Here is an 8,051-nt window from a genome sequence, read left to right as displayed (position 1 = left end):
ACTTGTAGAATAATTAAGCCCGAATGATAAAATAAGCCCAAATTAACAATAATAGAATTGAAATGAGGTCCAAGTTATAATTGATAAAGTTAGCCCAATACCCAAAAAAAAAAAAATTTCGGGCTACCCCTAAATTAATGGGCTAGCTCCGCCATTGTGTATGCGTGTACCTTTGGTTATAAACTTTGAATTCCGCTCGTAGGTAGTTTTTGAAGCTAGATCTCGGCCTAAGCTCGGGTTCGGATCGTTTAATATATTTTATAAGTGGTAATTATTATTATTATTGTTATTTAAATATATATTTAATATATTAATTGAAAAATATATAAACGGTGGGCTCGTGAAGGCTCGCAAACCAGCTTGAGATCGATAAGCTAATCTCGGATTAATTTTAAGGTCGGCTCGCTTCTAGTTTTTGTTTGGAGCCGAACTCGAGTAGCTCGACTCGTTTGCATCGAATATAATCCCCAACTTAGTTTCCCACATGAAAATTTTAAATTCGTGAAAATTTTAAATTCCCGCCCATATTTTTATATTTTCCGCCTAAATTTTCTTTCCCCTCCCAAAATCTATCATAATACTTCTCATTTCTAATCCCCCAGTTAATTAATAACACAAATACACAGATCTTTCTGCATTAGTTGAAAACCCTAGCGCCTACCGCTACCATCTTCACATCAGCTCTAACCATCTTCTCCTTTTCCAACTACGTCACTGTCGGCTACCTCTTCGGTCTCCAATTCCGTTATTTATCTACTATTGTTATTATCATCATTCAGTCTCCGTTTAATCTTCTCATTAACGTAAGATCTGGTTTGAATTTTGCAGGAATTAAGCCCGAGATCAAAGGCTCATCGATGGTCACCGGAGGCTTGATCGGAGTTATGCGTACGAGAACTCTACTGGACGTTTGATGGGAACTATGGTGAGTTATGCGTACCTGAACTCCACTAGACGTTTGATGGAGTAATTTTCCTTTTTCCCCAATTTTTCAATCTAGTGTTTTGTTTTGTTGGTACTGTATTCTTAATACATAAATTGAGTTCAAATGGATGTGATCCATAAAGTCAAGGTAGATGGTTCACTTTTTTGTTGAGTCTTACTTGTTTGTGACAACATTGAAGCATCACTTGTTTCTACAGAACTAGCGATCAGATTTTATCCATGGCAGAAAAAAGAAACAACAAAAAGCTGTTGGTTTAGTTATGTTTTTTTTTTTTACTTTACTTGCTGTGTTTACTTGGAATTTAAGGGTTAATTGAAGAACTGTAGTTGGTGCTTAGCTTTAATCACAATTGTGCTTCTAAATTTAGTTTCTGTGATTTTGTATTTTGTTTTTTAGTTGGTTTGCATACTTTTGTGAAAGCATTACAACAGAACTGTAGCAAATGCCATGAATAGCGATCATTAGTTTTTTTGTTAATGATTTTTGAATGAATTAAAAGAACTTATTTTGCACACAAGGTGTTCTTTAAAATGACTCTTTTTTTAGCAGTTGGGTGAAACAAATAGTTTCTAAGGGTGTAAGGGGTGCATGCCTAATGAGTTGGGGGGAAAATTCCCCCACTCAATTATAATATGCCATGTCATTTCCCCTCTCATTCTTCCCTTTTACCCAAAAAACATAGGGGTGGTTTCCCCCAAACCATTAAAAAAAACAAAACAAAACATCTCATTGGTTAAACATAGCATGCGGCAAGCTTTCCCCGAAAGATCTCCTCCCCACGCGGTAAATATTGGTGGCGGCGGTGTTTGCCGAGCGGCAAAGGGGCTTGCCGCACCCACCCCGTACACCCTAAATTGTGCACCTTAAGTTTGTGATAGGTGTCTTCTTTTTTTAATTTAATATTATTCCTATGTTGTTTGAAAGAGTTGATGTATTTTAATTTTAATTTTAATTTAATATAATTCCTATGTTGTTTGAAATAGTTGATGTACCTAAATAAATATATATAAGTTTCATAACCGATAAGTGGCATGGTATGAACTTATTGAGATATGTCTTACCTTTCAACAAACATTTGAATATGACCGGTTTAAGATATGTAATGTTTCTTTATGTTAATTTTATAGAATTTTATTTAGATCAATTGCCATTCAGATTAAGTTGTATGTAATTTGAGCCCGTTGCCTAAACAATGGCCTTGACAAAAAACAATGGAATATTAGTTTGCCATGCCTGTGAGCACATACATCACAGGCTGCATAAAAAATTAACATTTGAGGTCCAAATTTCTGTTATTCATCTGAGTTTAATTTCATTGAGGTTAGGTTATATTTCTTCAAGTTTTTAGTGGTAGGAAATTAAGCTCAAGAAAGATATAACTATGGTGTCTAGAATCATTACGATGCATTTACCTCGCGAGCCGGCTTAAGTTTGATTAACGAAGCTCGAAGTCAGGCTCGTTTACTAAACGAGCTTGTTTTTAGGCTTGAGCTCGTTTAAGTTTGGCTCGTTTTGAGTTTTTTTTAGCCGAGCTCAAGTGGCTTGGCTCCTTTGCCCCCTAATTTCATTAATGAGATTTCGGAGTATTAATGTTTTGAAAATTGGACTGCTAATCAGGTTTATCTTTTTTTTTTCTTAATTTTTTTTAATCCTTTCACTTGTGGGACTTGAACCTGCAACCTCCATATAACTTGAATCAACCCTTCTCTTATAAATTGTCGAAAATTGTTTTGGAGAAGATTTTTTTTATGCTAAACTTCTTTTTTTATTTTGCTTCAATCTCTTAGGAAGTTCCACCTTTGATTTTCAAGAACTTCTGGCATGTCCGGTTTATGCAGTCTGGGTCATTCCCAGATCAACTTGGTGTCCAAAGAGGTAACTTGTATTGTGTATATATGAATTGCATTAATATTTGTTACATGCAATCAATGTGATCATCCACCAGTGGTAAGCTATCCTAATGGAACGGATGGTATTCTAGTAGTTTCACTTTTTAAAGCTTTTTTGTTTCTGGTCTTCTTAAGAGGATGCGTAAACGAACCACACTGATGAAGTTTATGAAGGAGATAGCTTATGATGGAGTTGAAATACTTGACAATGATAATGTAAGTTTAGGCATCTGTATATTAGAGAAATATGTACTTATATATCCAAACAAATTCTTATATTCATATATTAGGATTAAATTCTGATTTTTAAGATTTATTTTATTTAATTGTTATCTCAGGCTGGGAAAGGAGTAGAGGAATACTCGGCTGCGGATATGGATGGCATTCGCGAAAATTGGTCAACTTATGCGGTTACCTCTATTTTTAAGTGACAAATCGTATTTTAGGTGTTGATAATGTATTGACAAACAATTCTTTTTTTGTTAACGTTAAAATAATTATAGTATACTTGACAAATGATTATGTAATGGATTGTTTTGGTATATATATATATATATATGTGTATTTGTTTTATGAAAAAGATTTATTGTTTTTGTTATTATACATGTATCCAGGGCAGATTAGTAATTTTATAAAAAAGATTATACAATTAAAAGCATGACACGCGTAAATGAATGTCATACGTATGTGTCATAAATGCTTGTCATGAACGTGTGTCATGAAAAAGTGTCATAAAATGAGTGTCATGAACGTGTGTCATTAAAATGTGTCATAAAATGAGTGTCATAAAATGAGTGTCATGAATGTATGTCATGAATGCGTGTCATTAAATGTGTGTCATAAAAACATGACACACAAATGCATGTCATGTTAATTTTATGACTCCTCAATCAACGACTCGCATTTGCGTGTCATAAAGACCTTTTTATGACACGCAATGCATGTCAAGAAAGCTGTTTTTTCTAGTAGTGACTCCTTTTTCAGACTTAATCACCTCTATTCCAAGGAAATATTTTAACTCTCCCAAATCTTTAATAAAAAACTTGGTTTTAAGCCGTTGTTTAACAAGCTCTATTTCCTTATCCGAATTACCGGTAATTACGATATCATCCACATATACAAGCAAATAAACAACAACACCTTGACCAACTTTGTAAAACAAAGAGTAACCACATTTACTTTGAATAAATCCTAATTCACACAACACATTTACCAATATTTGATTCCACATTCTAGGCGCTTGTTTCAAGTCGTATAGTGATTTTTTAAGTTTACACACCCTTTTTTCATCTTTAGAAAAATAACCATCAGGTAAAGCCATATATACATCTTCATGTAATTGACCATAAAGGAAAGTATTATTGACATCTAGTTGAAACAAATTCCAACCACGTTCAACAGCAATAGATATTATACATCTAACTGTAACCAGTTTCACAACTGGTGAAAACGTTTCATCAAAATCTATCCCTTGTTTCTGGCTATAACCTTTAGCTACTAGTCTGGCCTTATACCTTTCTATTTCACCAGTGGACTTGTATTTGATTTTAAATATCCACTTACAACCTACTACAGACCTACCAGGAGGCAGGTCCACAAGATCCCAGGTATCATTCCGATGAAGAGCTTCAATCTCTTCATTCATGGCAGATATCCAATTGGGATCATCACAAGCCTCACTAAAATTCTTTGGCTCATAGCTTTTATCTAGAACAGAAATAAAACATTTATGTTCTAATGACAAATTTGAGTAGTTTACTACTCTTTCTAACCCATATTTGACTTTACCTTCAACTATGAAGTCACTAAGATTTCTAGGTAGTAGAACTTCTCACTGATCTCCTGAGTTGGCTTTGGTTACCTAATTACTCACTTGTATTTCCCTCAGAAATATTTTGTTCTTCAGAAATAGGTATCACAGGATCATCCCGATTAGAGACATGTTCCCTCACACTAGGTTGCTTATCAGAAGCTCTGCCAACAGTATTAGTATCCTTATCATCTAAATCAGACGATTCATGTGTCCCCATCTCATTAGGTTCCTTTCCCTAATCATTGGGAGTTTTAAGTTGTTGTGCTTCTGTGTCCTCATATGTGTCAAAAAAATTCAAATTGTTTATATCACTAAAAACATTTTCACTAGCTTGCTGGAAAACATTTCTATCTTTAAACGGAAACACTGTTTCAAAAAACTTAACATCTCTGGATTAAAATACAGTTTTATTGTCTAAACTGTACATTTTATAACCCTTTTTCTCATTGGAGTACCCAATGAAAACACATTTCTTAGCACGACTGCTGAGTTTATCACTATCATTTAACACAGTAGAGAAACACAAACAGCCAAACAACTTTAAGTGATTTAGGAAAGGTTCAAACCCATACACCAACTCATAGGGAGTTCTACCACCTAGCACCGAAGACGGAGTCCTATTAATCAAATAAGCAACAGTTAACACACATTCTGACCAAAACCTAACAGGTAAAAAACTTTAGAACAATAATGCTCTAGCAACATTCGACAAATGTCTATGCTTCCTTTTGACTATCCCATTCTATTGGGGTGTGTATGTACAGGAAGTTTGATGAAGTATACCTCTTTGTCTACAAAATAAGCTCATTTGGTTATTTATAAACTCAGTTCCGTTATCACTTCGAAAACATTTAATATTTCTTTTAAACTGAGTTTTAACCACATTTACAAAATCAACGACATTTTCAAAAACCTCATGTTTGGTCTTCATCAAACACACCCACACAACCCTCGAGTAATCATCAACAATTGTTAGGAAGAACTTATGTCCTTCCCTACTAGCAACCTTGTAAGGACCTCATACATCTAAGTGTACAAGTTCCCCTAAACTTCTAGACTTGTGATTACTCAAAGGAAAAGGTTCCCTGTGTTGTTTGGCTCTTTGACAAACCTCACACGGGAGCATAGGATCTGAAATTCCTAAGTTCAACTTATTTTTAAACACTTTTATAGCATGATCAGATGGATGCCCCAATCTTGCATGCCAAAGACTATTATAAGTACTACAACTATAACACACCTTATCTACCATGCAAGAACTGCCACAAAAGTACAACCCATCCAATTGTTTACCAGTCACCAGGACTTTCTTGGTTGACAAGTCCTGAACACAACAATTGCTTTCATAAAAAAACAATTAACATTTTATTGTCTCTAGCCAGTTTGTGAACAGAAATAAGGTTTATGTTGTATTCAGGAACAACAAACACATCTTTACGAATTACATTATTAACAAGTTTTACAGATCCAATTTTTGTTACTAAAGCATTTGTACCATTAGGATGTTTAACTATTATTTCGAACTCAGACACATCTATAAAATCAATTAGACATCGTTCATCTTTGATCATATGTTGGTTTGCCCCTGAATCAACAATCCAACCTATAGTCTGTTCACAATCAGACCCACTACTAAAACAAAACACAGGCTTAGAAAATAAACTAGCACAAAACAGACTACCTTTACAATTCTGAGGAGATCCACTAGGCTTATCTCCTAACAAACTAAGAAGTCTTGCTATTTGATCACTAGTCAGAGAATTAACAGAATTATTAGATGACTCAACAGAACTACTATTACTTGCAACTACTTTCTTGCCCGTTTCTTGGAGGTTTCATCCAAGATGGATAACCAATAATTTCAAAACATTTATCCACAGAATGGCCTATTTTATTACAGTGACAACATTTCAGATTCTGATTTGAAACCTTATTAGTTTTCTTAAACTCAGTAGGTTGATTCACTTAAGAAACGAATGCCATAGTCTGTCCCTTTTTAACACCATTGCTAGAGTTTCTATGGGATTCTTCCCTAGAAACAATAGCAAACGCCTCCTTAACAGAAGGCAAAGTTTCTTTCATTAAAAAATTTGTTCTAACACTTTGATATATCCCATCAAGGCCCATTAAAACTGCATTAGCTTAATCATGTGATTAAAATTATCGAAATCCTTTGCAGCATCACAAGAACAAGAAGGCAGTTGCAGGATTTGATCTAATTGTCTCCACATAACATTCAATTTATGGTAATATTCAGAGACACTTAAACCATTTTGAGTAAAACTATTAATTTTCTGGTACAAATCATACACAACAGACCTGTCTATTTTGTTATAAATTTCTTTTAGATCTGTCCACACATCACTAAAAAGTTTAGAAAAGACTTGACCCATATACAATTCCTCACTAATAGAGTTTAGTATCCAAGTAAGAACTATAGAGTTACATCTGTCCCATTGTCTGGCCAATACATCATTATTTTCAGATTTTATACAAGTTTTATCAATAAAACCCCATTTATTTTTAACCTGTAATGCTAACTGCATCGCATTAGACCAAACCGTGTAATTTTCAGATCCTTTTAATTTCACAGACACAATTGTCAAATTACTAGAGTCAGACGGATGCAAGTACAAAGGGTCACTTGCATCAAGTTTACTCACAAGTGTCTCAGGTGGTGGATCACTAGGACCACCACTTGTGACAACAGGACCATCAACCATTGTAAACACAAAACAGAAGCAAACAAGCAACAAAGACAAGAAGTATCAACAAAGACACAAATCTGTCACAACAATAACACCAGTAAGCAACAACGGCGAAACCTTGACAAGGACTAGATCAGAGGTTCATCACTCAAAGATGCCTCTACAAGTCTTATCAAGGGAGCCTTAGACCTAAACTCAATCTATACAACTAGAAATAATAGCAACAACAAGTAACAGAGAGTATAACAACACAACAGCAGATAAGAATGCCTAAATGCAACAGGATGTACCCTTCCTGTATCCCAATCAATCAAACCGGTCCACACTACCCCGGGAACAATAATGCCTAAATGCAGAATGCAGAAAAATTAAAGAACAAAAAAGAAAAAGAAGGAACGATCTCACCAAATAGCAAACCCTAGCAAGGGTTTCTCCTATTCGTGTTCTAAGTTTTACAAGCTTCACTTAGGGTTGAACTTACAACAGAACGACAGCTTCCTAGATCCTTCTCAATACTTTCACAGCAATCAAATCTGATATCGGCAAACAAAACGTTCACCAAGACGCACATAAATCCCCAAATCCTAGATCTAGGGTTTAAAGTATCTTGACCAGCACGCACTCCAAGACAGAAAGATCTTCAAGAATCCGGATCCGGCAGCAGCAAGAATACTACCCAGATTCACCAATCTGAT

General features: G+C 34.8%; 1 long non-coding RNA gene across 1 annotated transcript; it reads left to right on the top strand.

Annotated features, from left to right (window-relative positions):
* Positions 1-573: 573 nt before the first annotated feature.
* On the top strand, positions 574-3,383 carry LOC110899961. Its single transcript, XR_002570672.2, has 5 exons — positions 574-732; positions 829-925; positions 2,734-2,821; positions 2,971-3,051; positions 3,174-3,383. It is a non-coding gene; the product is annotated as an uncharacterized LOC110899961 (long non-coding RNA).
* Positions 3,384-8,051: the final 4,668 nt, after the last annotated feature.

This window comes from Helianthus annuus, chromosome 13 (genome assembly GCF_002127325.2).
Source record: "Helianthus annuus cultivar XRQ/B chromosome 13, HanXRQr2.0-SUNRISE, whole genome shotgun sequence".
Lineage (NCBI taxonomy): Eukaryota > Viridiplantae > Streptophyta > Magnoliopsida > Asterales > Asteraceae > Helianthus > Helianthus annuus.
This window is presented reverse-complemented; position numbering and strand designations above follow the sequence as displayed.